The sequence below is a fragment of the Palaemon carinicauda genome, chromosome 17 (assembly GCF_036898095.1).
Source record: "Palaemon carinicauda isolate YSFRI2023 chromosome 17, ASM3689809v2, whole genome shotgun sequence".
Lineage (NCBI taxonomy): Eukaryota > Metazoa > Arthropoda > Malacostraca > Decapoda > Palaemonidae > Palaemon > Palaemon carinicauda.
In genome coordinates, this window is record NC_090741.1 from 106,139,419 (window position 1) to 106,154,258 (window position 14,840).

Here is a 14,840-nt window from a genome sequence, read left to right on the forward strand (position 1 = left end):
TTATCACAGGGGAACCCCACCTCTCAAACTTCCCTGGCCACCTGAGGGTTCAGGGACCATTCGGCGCTTAGGACCTGGCCCTTCCTACTGAGACTGTCCGCTATGACGTTTCATTTTCCCGGAATGAACCGAGCCGTGAGGTCTATGTGTTTCATCTCGGCCCATTCCAGGATATTTTCTGTTATGCGGCAAAGCTCCCTTGAGCGAAGGCCTCTCTGTTTCTTGACATACGCCACCACTGTGGCGTTGTCACACGTCAGGGCTACTGTCCTGCCCTCTGGCTCCCCTTCGAAGATTGACAGGGCCCTCTGGATGGCCAAGATCTCCAGGACATTGATGTGGAGAGCCCTCTCTGCCTGTGACTACTGGCCTTGTGCTGTGTGAGCGGCCAGGTGGCCGCCCCAACCCTCCTTGGAGGCATCCGTGAAGAGCAACGTCTCCGGGGGGGAAACCGTCAGAGGGCTGCCCCGCCTGGAGTTCTCCGGCAGGGACCACCACTGTAGGGCCACCCTCCCACCGGGGGACAGTGGGACCACCTGAGTTGGGGGACTGGTCTGGCACCAGTGATCTTTTAGGTTCCACTGAAGGGGCCTCAGTTTGATCCTGCCCTGAGGGACCAGTTTCTCTAGGGAGGCCAGGTGACCCAGAAGCCTCTGCCAGTCCTTGGCCCTTATAGGGAGGCCCTGGATGAATGGCCTGGAAATCTCCCCAAGGTTCCTGATGCGCTCCTCGGAGGGGAAGGCCCTTGCCAAGGTCGTGTCCAGCTCCAACCCCAAGTATACCGTCCTTCTTACTGGTGTTAGCTGGGATTTCTCCATATTTACTATGATACCCAGCTCCACGTAGAAGGTTAACAGAGCATCCCGTTGCTGCTCCAAGAGTTCCTCTGACACTGAAAGCAGCAACCAATCGTCCAGGTACAGTAATGCAGGAGTCTGAAGTTGTGTTTGTGAGCCCACTCCGACACCAGGGAGAACACATTTGTGAAAACCTGAGGGGCCGTGGATAGGCCGAAGCATAGAGTGGTGAATTGGTAAGTTACCTGACCCCACTTCAGCCTGAGGTAATTCCTACTTGACTTGAGGGATGGACTGGGATCTGGAAGTAGGTGTCCTTCAGGTCCAGGGAAATCATAAAGTCCCCTTTCCTTATGGCCGCCAAGACCGACCTTGGAGTTTCCATTTTGAATGGGGTTTTCCTGATAGACCTATTTAGGACCGAGAGGTCTATCACGGGCCTCGAACCGCCCGAGGACTTCTGGACCAGAAAGAGTCTGCTGTAGAAGCCCAGGGAGTTGTCCGACACCGGTTGGAGGGCTCCCTTGAGTAACATGGCGAAGATCTCCGCCTGGAGGGCTTCCTTGTGGGAGCGATCCCAAGATGCAAAGGTGTCCGCTCCAGGGTCTCTTACCAGGGGAGGGATCTCGTCCAGGAAGGGGATCCCGTAGCCTTCCTTCAGAACCCGCACCGTCCATGGGTCGGCTCCACAACTCTCCAAACTTTGCCTATGTTTCTGGAGGCATCCCCCCACCAGTGGCTGTGATAGTGGTATGGGGCCTCTCGTGCTATCTCCTCTTAAAGAACCGGGCTCCTGTGGCTCTCCTGGGGGCAGAGGGCCTGGGCTTGAGGGGGTCCAAGGATCCTCGAGGGGCCTTGAAGGAGGGCCGGTGGGAGGAATCCCAAGACCTGGTTGAGGCGTCCGGCTGCTGCTTCGGAGGTCTCCAGGGAGCCTGTCGTGGTTGATGAAAACCGCTGGGAGCCCTGCCTTCCTTTACGAGTCTCTCCATCGTCTGTTCCACCAGGTTCTCTGGAAACAGCCCTTCCCCTTCCACTGGGGAGTTCCTTAGTAACCTGGCATCTCTGTCCGGAATACTTCGAGCACCCTTGCTCAAGACAGTCTCTCTCCTCCGCAAGACCCTGTTGGTGCCCTGGGTCCCAGCTTGAGCGGAGGAGAACTTAATGGCCTTGGCCCCGGACCAGAGAAGCTCCCGGAAGAGGTTCAGGTCTGTCTCATAGGAGAGATCGTGGTTAGTGTGGAAAGTGGGCACTGCCGCAGACCACAAGTCCAACCAGGACATGGCATGGGCCAGGGACCAACCGGAGGCCTCCATCGACAGGGACTCCTGCAACGAGAAGGTGAGGGAAGGAGCCATGGCTCGCTCGTCCAACCTGTCCTGCGACAATACGGCCACCGACTCCTCCATGTCCAAGGGGCCCCCCCAAAGAGCCTTCAGGGGTGTAGAGCTTCACCTGGCTCCTCTGAAAGGCCATCAACTTCCTGGAGTTTCTGGTCTTGAGGGAATTCTTGGGCGCTGCCACGAAAGAATTGACTAACCTCTTGGCTTAAGAAAGTCGACTGAGGAGGGGAGCTTGACATTGGGCCTGGAATCCTTAGGCACTGTCCACAGGGCCCAGTCTACCACCGTGGCAAAGTCCAGATCCCTGGGCTCCTCCGCCTCACTCAGGTTATTCTGGGCCCGGATCAAGGCCAGAACCCCTCCGGAACATTGAAGTTTCCTCTGGTGTTGCGTCCGGCAACACCAGATCCCCCACTCGTCATCTTCCTCCACCAGGAACTCATCCTCACGGTGGGGCTCGATCGTCGAGCCTGCGGGGGTAGCCGAAGGATCCACCCAAACGGAGGGACCAGTGTCGAGGGGCGCCACTGGGGGTGGGGGGGAGCCGTCATGGGTCTGCCCGCCTCACTCGAACGGGGCCTCCCCCAGCCTGGGGAGCTCACACCTCAAGGCTCCTTCTGTGAGATCCCTATCCAATCCTGGCCGAATGGGGCCTGCCGCTGGGTGGGCAGCCGATGGACCGACGGGAGAGCTCCGGGAGCAGACCACGGGCCGCGCTCTCCTCACGGGGTCCCCGGTCCTATGGGCAGCCCCTGCTGCAGTGAGAAAGGGGGAACCCCTACCAGCCTTCCTTGGTGATTGGAAACTGCCATGTCTGCAATGCCGCCTGTTCCTCCTCCTGCTGCTGCTAATACGGCGCCTGTGCCTCCTCCGAGACGACCTAGTATATCTCCTAGAGTACCGTACTCTCAAAAAGACCGCGAACGGCTCCTATTGCACCCCCTATGCCTTCTCCTCTCACGGGAGGGGGAACTCTACGAGGAGGTCCCGTCCAAAGATCAGTCTCCGTCGGAGAAAGAAGGAGAACGCTTGGCTCTCTTCTTTTTGTGAGGTTTGCCATCCCGCGGGATCACTGACCCGATCTTCCCCAGCACGTGGGTCGCCGACCCGACCGAGGGAGACGGTTCGGGGTGGGTGCATCACACTCCGAGGTCTCCTTTGTCCCAAGGCTGTTCGACGTCTCGGCGAACTACCCGGGGTCCTTGGCACGGTAGACCAGGACGGCGGAACAGCATTGGAAGAGCCCGTCACACAACGCTCACGATATGGATCGCACGTTCCCGATGACGGACCTGGAACAGTAAACAGAGAAGGCAGATCGGTTACCGGGGTTACGGCCGGAACCGCTAACAAGGGGGGCACCTCCGCACCACGAGTTTGGGCTACAAACTCCTCCATGGAGGGGTCCACAAGGCGCAAGCGCGCCCACAAAGATGATAACAAGGGATCCGCCGCAGGGGCCTCACCCGACAAAACAACGGGCTCAACAATCGGTTGAGGCCCGGCAACAGACCTTTGGGACTTCACCTGTACCGGAGTCGTCCTGGCCAAGGACGACTCTACCGAGGTTTCCTTCGGCATAGTAAGTTTCTCCTTCTTGGTCGTCGTCTTCTTCATCCCGACTAACTTCCATTGCCAGTCGGGCCAAAGGACGCATTCAGGGCAAGTAGAATCCTTCGCTCACCTTTGTCCCTGACACGTGGAACAAAGAGAATGCGGGTCAACCTCTTCCTTGGACAAGAAAGCGCCTCACGCTTTCTCTGCAGAAGGCCCAGGGCAACGACGATAAGTCTCCATCACAGGGTAATGAAACACACACAGGGAAAAGAAAGGATACGGGAAAACACAAGGGAACACAGGGAACACCAGGAGACCACGTGGGAACCACGAGGTCAGGATCAGAGCGGGAGCGAGGTCGGAGCGTTGTTCACGGACCGACGACCAAACTAGAACTGAGGACCTGAGGTCAAGATGGTGACCGGGTCCCGGCAGGGCATTGTGGGAGTGGGAATCGAATCAAATTGGTCGGAGTGGAGTGGTTTATACCAATCCTCCTATGAAAGTAGTCCAAGGTAAGTATCTCTTGTCGGAACAAACTTGTATTCTCTATTTATGCATTTCCCATCAAGAGGATTATATGGATAATCGCTATGTTCCCAGCTGAGAAGAAGAGTCTGGTCAGTTTACTTATCTTCATAATCTTCAGGGTTGTTGCTAATGACTGTCTACAGTATCTGTCAAAAATACATACATACACACACAGATAGATAGATAGATAGATGGATAGATAGATATATATAATATATATATATATATATATATATATATATATATATATATACACACACACACACATATATATATATATATATATATATATATATATATATATATATATATACATATATATATATACATATACATATACATATATATATATATATATATAAATATATATATATATATATATATATATATATATATATATATATATATATATATATATATATATTTATACTCTTCACTACTAATGAAATCAACGCATGATCAGATGTCCCGACTGGAGAACCAGCCTTAATTGTTATTACGCCAGGGGAGTCGGTGTATACGAGATCCAAACAATTCCCAGACCTGTGAGTAGCTTCACTTATGATTTGCACACAGCCTGATCCAGGGGCAAAGTCTACAGCTTTCATGCCAAGGGGATCAGTAAGAGAAACAGAACTTGACCACTCCCTATTATGAGCATTATAATCACTAACAAAGACAAAATAGGCTTTTCTGTCATCTTCTTGTATCTTAGCCATAGTGGTAAAAAGATAATCGAAGATAGAATCATTCATGTCTCGATTCCGGTAGATCAAACACAAATAGAAGTTGTTATGCCTTCCATAAACTTTCATTACCTGAATCTCATGACATCCACATTCATAGCAGGACTTATGAGAAGCAGGGTACTCAGTCCTGATATACACCACCATTCCCCTGGCCCTAAGGATGGCATCATCTTTCAACATTATTGGCTTCCTAAAACCAATTATTAGGAGCTCAGATGAGTGTCTCATATTAGAAACCAAAGTTTCTGAGCACAAAAGAATATCATACTGTATAAATAATGTGATTGATGAAACCCATAAATTATAGAAAAAAGGCGGAAAACTGGTCAACATGGAGGAGCCGATACACCATGCAAGGCTAAATAGCCTACAGGATAGCCTCTTCAACTGAAGGGAGGACAGTAAGGATGGTTTTGAGAAGAAAAAGAATCAGATAAGGAAAAGACAACCTCTTGACAAACCCCCAGGCATCCATGGCTCTTCCATTAAGCCTGCCCAACACACCAATTAAAAAATACAAGAAAAAAAAAATAGGGTGTGCCAGAGATAACCTTTACGAAGCTGGTCTAGTATAAGAGTAAATGGTTTATTCATGTATTTTATTTGTGTATTTAGGAAATGTATAGCCAGCTCATAAGGTGAGTTTCACTCATGCAGGTTTAAGTAATGTATGTAAATTACATAAGACTTTCGTCTTTCATGTAATTGTATTTTCCTTCAATTCAGTATGTGTAGATTTGTTATCATTAAGAATTAACTTTTTATTTCACATATTTTGTTAAGAAGTCTTGTGTAATCTCGTCTAGGTATGCCGTATGACCCACACAAGGTATGAACACGAGGGATTACATAATTCTTATGTTTCCACGTGATTAGAAAGTGCATGAAAATCCTCAAATTGAATATTATTATCATTATTACTTGCTATGCTACAAACCTAGTTGGAAAAGCAGGATGCTATAAGCCCAAGGGCTCCAACATGAAAAATAGCCCAGTGAGGAAAGGAAATAAGCTACAAGAGAAGTTTACGAACAATAACATTAAAATAAATCTTTCATATATAAACTATAAAAACTTCAAAATAACAGGGGAGGAAGAGAAACAAGATAGAATAGTGTGCCCGAGTGTACCATCAAGCAAGGGGATCCCTAACCCAGGACAGTGGAAGACCATGATACAGAGGCTATGGCACTACCCAAGACTAGAGAACAATGATTTGATTTTGGAGTGTCCTTCTCCTAGAAGAGCTGCTTACCATAGCTAAAAGTCTCTCTTCTACCCTTACCATGAGGAAAGTAGCCACTGAACAAATAAAGTCCAGTAGTTAACCCCTTGAGCAAAAAAGAATTGTTTGGTAATCTTAGTGTTGTCAGGTGTATGAGGAAAGAGGAGAATGTGTAAAGAATAGGCCAGACTATTCTGTGTACGTGTTGGCAAAGATGAAATGAGCAGTGACCAGAGAGAGGGATCCGATGTAGTACTGTTTGGCCAGTCAAAGGAACTAATAACTCTCTAGCAGTAGTATCTCAACGGGTAGGTAGGTAGGGAGGTAGGCGGAGTTAGCCGAGAGATGGTTGCCTCGTAAGCAATGTCAGTAACCCCTTCTTCAAATTTACTACATTGGCAACCTTACGCCGCTAGATCTTGCCGCCCCCCCCCCCATGCCATGAGAATGATCTATTAGAATTTTCAAGACGAATTAAGTCCATATATATGGCCCAAGGAATGCTTAAGCAGCAGAAGAGTTCCAGCCTATACATTTGTAAGAGCCAATGTCAGCCAGCCCTCTCTCCTCTCAAGTGCCAATAGTGTTTTACTGTCAAACGTGATTAGCAATTTCTATCCAACATATATCGTGTATTATGTGTTCAAACGTTTATGAAACTGTTGAATGTTAATTCAACTGTAGAGTGTTTATGTAAGTATAGTTTAGTATAAATGTTTGTGACTGACCCTGTGAGATTTAGGTTAAACAGTGGTGTATTTATTTTGCTTAAGTGTTCGGTAACCTTGTGTGAACTAAATGATGTAAGTGTAACAATTACATATATGTAAATTTCAGTATTGTATGTTCATTAGTGTTAACTCTTTCCATTAATTATCAAAATCAAATATTTTCATAAATTAATTCCAGTGAAACAAGTTATTGTAAAATCTTAATAGAGTAACATTTTCTTGTCTTCATCTAAAGTTTTGTTAAGATTTAATATTTTGAGTAATTTAATTTTTTGTGTTAATTCTTCTGTATTATTGTAAATCTTTTAATAGAATATATTTATATTTGTAAAGGGTTTATCATTTCAATCACCAATATTTCCTATCAGAGCTTTGCTCGTAATCCTTAAGAACCAAAGTAAGAGGTTGGTTTTTGAAGTTCTTATAAAGTAAAGTATTCAGTTTTGTTTTGAGTTTAACGTAAGAGACCTTTGGATATTCAGTGTTTTCATATATTGCCATCTGGGAGTTGCGTATTTTTTCAGAGCTTGGGTATTTTTCAAGTTTAGCTGCCGGGGTTGGCTGCTGATAACTTTTGCGTTTGGGTGTTTATTGTAGCGGTGGTATTGCTTAGTGAGATCATTAGACCACCCAGGCAACAGTAGCGTCCACACTGTGGCGTGCATTGGTGTGCTGTAATAGGTAGATTTTTGTAACATGGCCTTGGGAAGTTGCTGTGCTGAATGTGATATTTGGCCGTCCCTTTTGAGCAGAGCACTGATGATAAGTTTTTTCTTAATTTATTACATAATTTTTTATTTGTCTTTCTGATGTAAAGGTGAGAATGTAGAGACAGATCAGATGTGCAACCTGGTCTTATAATACCTTTGATTATAACTCAAGCTTATTCAAATTGCATTGGAGTTTGGCCCAAATATATATACCGTTGTGTTGGTCTTTGGTTTTACTTATATAAACTGTCTGTGGATTAAATGTTGGCAGGTTTGGTTCATGGGAGGTTCTGTATGGAGATATATACATCTCACCAAGGTATTAATTTCCTTATCTCCTTTGCTCATAATAAAACTATTTTTGTACTTATTAGAAAATAGTAAGCATTTCATTCCCCTGTATGATCTGTCCCCTTCTCAGCCACCAATTATATTTTTTATGTTATTTGCTTACTTTCTAAAATCTAACCTGAGATTCAAGCAATTTATTATATATATATACTGTTAGTTTTCCCCGGAATTAAATCATTGATATTACCTGGCTTTTCGACAAACTCGAGTAAAGAAAAATAACAAACTTGTAAGTAATCTGTACTTTTCCTAGTAAACAAACCTGGAGCTATCTATCGGGGTATACTTTCGGCGTAGCAGAAAGACGAGCCATGATAATTTTAGTGAGGGATAACTACCCCATCCGCTAGTTAGCGGGTGGGGTAGACTGGCTACCCCGCTCACTCACACCTCTCAGCTGAGTAACCACTTTGCTTTATGGCAGGACTTCTTGGGGGAAAGGGTGGCGGGCCAATTTGTATAAATAGCTCCAGGTTTGTATATTAGGAAAAATACAAATTACTCACACATCTCGAGGTGATGTTGAGACATGCAACTATTTGCACGTTCTTGCAATGAAGGGGAACAGCCTGTCCTCCCTCCAACTGCCCCTAGTCTAGTATGGTTGGCCGAATAAGACCAATACCAAACGGTAAACCAGTTAATCAGTGCACCTTACGTTATAAGGGCGAATCTCCATAGAGATCGCCTTCCGGACAGGAAACTGTACGGTAATTACCGAACGCAAACAACAAACCCCAAGAAAAGATTGAGACGTATCTTCAATCTATTGTTGGATGGGAAATAAGCATAAGTCTACTACAAGTAGTAACACCGAGCTGTGAGCATGACAAGCATACGGGCGTAGCTCGACTTAAAGTCGTGTCCAGAACTCAGTTGGAGAACGTTGAAAACGTTTGTAACAGAGATTTCTCCTTCTTAGGACAAAAACGTTCGTACTTCTCCGTCTCCGATCGGTAAACTAGCATTTATATTGAATGTTACCTACTAGGGAACAGATATGCTTATGAGAAGTTTCTGGTCAAAGTCATTGTAGGAGACTAAGGCTTTCGAACGTAAATGCCGTATGTCTGGTTAAAAGAAAGTAGCCAAGTAATGTACTGAATAACCTGGTTTCAGTAAGGGATATAGCTACACAACTTGATAGAATGGAGTTCTAATTGCAAGATGTATATAGCCCTTATTGGCAGAAAGATCGCTTGCACGCATATGTACTTGCCCGTCTGCACTAGGCCATGCGTAATCTCTACCTTCAGGAAACGTTTGTAATGAATCTGGTTGTGGGAATAATGTAGGTGCGACGAATCGTAACATTATTGGCCAAGGAATTTTTTATCATTGACTAGCTGTAATAATTTTTTGAATGAGAGCGCACACGTTCTCAAACAAAATATACAGTTATAAAAGTGATTACAGTATTTCTCCTTTGGTTTGCCCTTCCTCTTTATGGGAGGAGCTAGCCAGCGTTCATACACGGACAAGGATGTCTGGCTCCCCGTGGGCGGGGTTTGAAACGTTCGTAAACGTAATGAAAAGCTGCCCACGATGTTGCTCTCGTTCTAAGACGTAAGATAACACTGCTCTTTCGGGACTAATTGTTTGAGACTATAACCCTGTAAGGGTAGAATAAAAATAGTCTCAGAAGTCTATCGTGTAAAAGGGTAAATCGACGTACCCGAGGTACAATGACGAGAGCGGCTGACTCAATCAAACGGTAGAACTCGAGTCTTTGACAATAAACTCACCGTTTTGTCTTGGATAGAGCACATGCTTTGGGAAGGCTTACGGCCTTTATGAAGTTTTAACAACTCCCGTTGAAGTTCTGTAAAACTTCTCAGGAACGAGTGTCTCCCGAAAAGGGTGTCTCGTATGTGGGGGTTTGCTTCAAGAAGACCAGACATAATTGCCATCGACCGCTTTCTCGCAAGCAAGAAAACTACCGTCTAATTCAGGCAAGGCCTGCCAGGGGAAATGAACTGGAATTTAAAATTTTTTTCATTCCCTGCTAATTTCCGTCTGCTAACCCAACCACTCGAAGTGGGAGGGTGGAGGGAAGATGACAGTGGTTTGTTCGAAAATGAAAGGATCGGTGCTGGCGAGACCAGCCTAGCTGACATAGTAATCAGCTGGGAGTGTAGAATGACGTATCAAGTCACTCTTTTGGAAGACCCATCCCGTAGGGAGGGGAGAAGGTCAACCATAGAGTTTTCAGTAAAAACTCTGGATCGCGGGAACCGAGAGATTTGGCGCGACGAGAACCTAGGGGTTCAGAATCTACTTCGTGACTTCCTTTCTCACGACCCTAAGGGATGTTGTGACGAGAACCCGCAGGAACTCTGTCGCTGATTTCTGATGGAATCTTCAGGAATCGTGTTACGTGAACCCCACGGGACCAGAACCCAAAGGAACTATGACATAGTTACCTGTAGGGAGACAGAAACCCCTACGCAGCAGACATACCTCAGGGTTTTGGAACCTCGGCAGGTTTCTTACACCCGGGAGGCTTACCGTCAGGCAAGAGTGGCATAGGCCTACTCTTAAGGATAGGGCCTGGGCGTTATCGCATGGGCAACTGCTGTCTCTGAGGCAATTGAAAACATTAAGTGGGCTGTGCGAGCCTTAGGGTTCAAAATAACGTTGATCGCGAGCGTAGAGTTGGTGTCGTGCACCGAGATGGTCGCACGCTTATGTACACTCCGCGCAACGAGAGTTCGAGTACTCTCTGTCTTAAGAGTAAAACTCATGATGACGATAGTGACGCGCGTAGAGATGGTCGCGCGCGAGCGAACACTTTGCGTGACGAGAGTCCGAAGACTCTGACATAAGAGTAAAACTCTTAATGACGAAGGTCACGCGCGTAGTGTTGGTAGCGTTCGCAACGAGAGTCTGAAAAGTGTCGTTCGAGTAAAACTCTTGACGACGATAGTCACGTGCGTAGTGAACACTTCACGCGACGAGAGTCGGAAGATTCTCTGTCATAGGAGTAAAACTCTTGATGACGATGGTCACGCGCGCTCGCGAACACTTCGTGCCACGAGAGTCTGAAAACTCTGAGATGATCGCGCGCGAACACTTCGCACCACGAGAGTCCAAAGAATCTCTGTCATTAAAGTAATACTCGATGATGATTGTCACATGCGTAGAGTTGGTCACGCGCGTTGCACTGATAGCATGCGAACACTTCGCGCGACAAGAATCCGAAGAGACTCGTCATTAAAGCAACACTCAATGACAATTGTAACGCTTGCAGTGCTGGCTGCACGCACCAAGTTGGTTGCGCACGGGCAAACACTCCGCTCGATGAGAGTCCGAAGACTCTCTTTCCTAAGAGTAAAACTCTTGGCGACTTGTTTCACGAGAACCAGAAGGTTCAGCATGATTACGTGAACCTCTAGAGGTCGTGTTGCAAGACCCTGAAGGGTCAGAGCAACGGGAAACAGAAGTTTCCTTGTCACGAGACACCGGAGTGTCAGCGTGACTAAAGGGTTCAGCAACCTGTGTTGCGAAACCCCGAAGGGATAGCGCAATGGGAAGTTTTCCCTGTCACGAGACACCGAAGGGTCAGTGTGACTGATGGTAAGAGCCCGCAGGATCAGCGTAGCCATCATAACGAGAGCCCGAAGGCTCAGCGTAACTGAAACTCAAAGATTCCAAGTTGTGTGAACTCAAAAGTACAGCGTGACGGAGGCCCGAAGGACTCCTAAGGTCATGAGAACCCGCAGAATGAACATGACGAGAGCCCGAAGGCTCACGATCACTGTGAGAAGAACCAGCTGGTTCAAAAAAACGTCTCCTCACAGCCCAAGGAGAACGTCCAGGATGTAGAGGGGTCACAACCCCTTCCACCTTACGATCCTCCGGAGAGGAACGCTGAGCAGACTCGGGCCGAGGGGGAGACTAACACAGATCTAAAGATACATCCTCTGCTGGGGAGGTTTGTTCTCCCACAGGAGAACGTCACTTTAGGCAAGACTCTCGCTCCGATCCTGGAGGAGAACCATAAGCGTAAGGGGGACAACTGATGTCCAAAGGTGGTCTTCTCTCGAGTATGAGACTCGTTCCTCCGAAGGGGAAGCCTGCTTTGGAGAAAGCTCTGCCACCGCCCCTGGTGGATCAGCAAACTCCGCGGCGTCGGAAACAGACTCAAGGCCTGACCGACGATCCGCAGCTCTAACACAAAAGCTGAACATAAGTTTTCTCTCGCGAACGAGAGGAAAGTTCTCCCGAAGGAGGACATCGCCTAAGACAACCTTTATCCCGGCTCCATGAGAAAAATGCGTTGGCGTAATAATCTCTCTCGCGACCGAGTGAGAAGTCCTCCCGAAGGAGGACATCACCTACGACAAGCTTTCTCCCAGCTCTAAGGGAAAAAAGCGTAGGCGTAATAATCTCTTTCGTGAACGAGAGAGAAGTCCTCCCGAAGGAGGACATTGCCTAAGACAAGCTGTCTCCCAGCTCTATGGGAAACAAGCGTAGACATATTAATCTCGCTCGCGGACAAGAGAGAAGTCTTCCCGAAGGAAGACATCACCTAAGACAACCTTTCTTCCAGCTCTATGGGAAAAAGCATAGGTGTAACGATCTCTCTCGCGAACGAGGGAGAAGTTCCCCCAAAAGAGAAACAAGCCTTGGACTTGCTTTTCCCCAGCTCAAGGGGAAGAAGCACAGTCTTAGGCGACGAGATAGCAGAAGCAGATCTCGTCGAGCTGTCAGCGATTCTTCCTGAAAGAGGAAAGGTTGCTGAACGGCTTTAGTAGGGAAGCTCTCCCTCAGAAGGGGGAGCAGCCCAACTCCGGGGAAGGTTAACACTCCCTCGTAAGGGAAGGTTCTCCAACCCCTTGAGGCAAACCTCCTGGCAACACTTTAAGCTTCCCATCAACAAGCCTTGTTCAAGTTGAAAGGTCGGCAACGAGTGCTGCATTGTAAGGTGGGCAGTTCACGAGTCGCCACAGGAAGCACAGGACATTGACAGGAGCGACCGAAGCCATCAGTCTTTTTTTCTATGTCACTGCTATCTATAGAAAAGAAAATAGAAGTTGCAATGAATTACAATTCATAACTCCGCTGCATAACATGAACTATTCGGGGAATAAGTCACCTTCCTTGTCAGAGAATTTCTCGAAAGGGAGCTGAACTGTTATAAAGTTTAACTCAAGTAATGAAACAAACGCACGGGAATGTCGAGGACCTGCCGACCACCCACGCAGGGGAGGGCGGCAAGGTAGGGGAGTAGTATCAAAACGATGACAACTTCCTTACGTCGATATATTTCCATTTATACATATATACAAGCATATATATATGTATAAGAAAAATGAAAACACACAAGAGAAAAAAAAATGAAACAGAAAAACAATCAAGGCAAGTCTTTGCTGTACAGAAAGGCAGCATGTCCATTCTCTACTGAGCCAATAAGTAAAGTGATTACTAAGCTGAGAGGTGTGAGACTAGCGGGGTAGCCAGTCAACCCCACTCCCCTACCCGCTAACTAATGGATGGGGTAGTTATCCCTCACTAAAATTATCATGGCTCGTCTTTCAGCTACGACGAAAGGGTTTGTATTTACGTCAGAACAAAGAGATTTTATCTAAAGAAGATAGAGCTATTTATTATTTCTGCTGATTTTCCCAGAATTAAATCAATGGTCATACTACCCTGTTTATTCAGCAAGCTCAAGGCAAGAGAAGATAATAGGGAAATTTGAGGTTCTAGCTGGGTCCCCTTGCCCAGTATAAAAAATCGAAGGGTGATGCGTGTGCGTGCGTGCGCAGATTGCTCGGACTTTATAGCCCCCAACGGTGGAACACCCAACCGGTGTGATCAGGGTGGTGCCCAGTGCCCAATTCTCTTGACTGTTTACCTTTTGCACAGATTTCTGGGTATTTCACTCTTTTATCTTTTTATGTAGTGAACGTTGGAGTGTGGTCGGCATTCGGACACTAGGCAGTCTGCGTGCTACATCTGGCCACAGCCCGCAAACCACTACAGCGTAGAATGTCAATAAATGGAAATCATGACAATAAGCTATATTTTACTTTGAAAACAATAAACAATACTAATATGAAATATATGACATGATGATATTTTGTAGAAATGATACTTGAGAAAAAAGGAATAAAATAAGAAAAAGATAAATCACGTGTGTCAAATTGCATTACTGGTAAAATGTTTTAGTCAAAGGCGGAGAACTGATGGTGTTTGACGAGCTACTTTACGTGTTTTCTCTGTGATTTGAATACTATGTCAATATAGATATACACTAAAATAGACCTTAAAAAATCACAAATAAGAATTAGATACGCTAGTATTTTAGTTGGTGGTAAGGCATTTTGTGAGGATCACTATGTCTCTAAGCTGGGGGTGTCAGGGGTTTGAGTAATACCTCAGGTAGGGAATGTCGCCACTGGCTAGAGTGGTGTGATATTTTATATAGTAACAAAAACAGACTAAATAGCTCTTAAACAATCAGAAATAAAGGCTAAAATCCCAAAGACTTTGTTGGTTGGCTGAAGAAAGTAGGAGCAGGTTTGATACCAGGGCGAGGAGGAGATTTTTTAGTGAAATTGCCAGAGTGTGAACTGTGTGTGATATACGACCATGTGCTATATTGTACTCTTTTATAAGATGTACGAGATTTAAGAGTAATCTTAAAGTAATTTCAATCTCCGTATGGTTTTTATTTGTGATTGATGTATCTGGACATCACATTCTGTATCTCCAGGCATTTTCTTTTTACGTAAAACATCATCGCAGCGAAGGATATAAGGGCATCCCACCAATTATGTTCTGGGTTTTAGCTGAAAGGGTTTTTTTCATGGTATGAAAAAAAAAAAAAGACAAATGCTAAAA

The 14,840-nt window shown here is 46.2% G+C and overlaps 1 protein-coding gene across 1 annotated transcript in view; it reads right to left on the reverse strand.

The window, feature by feature from the left end:
• Apt1 (Acyl-protein thioesterase 1) overlaps window positions 1–14,840 on the reverse strand; it is a 128,231-nt gene that overhangs the window by 39,158 nt on the left and 74,233 nt on the right. The gene's annotated exons all lie outside the window — the stretch shown is intronic.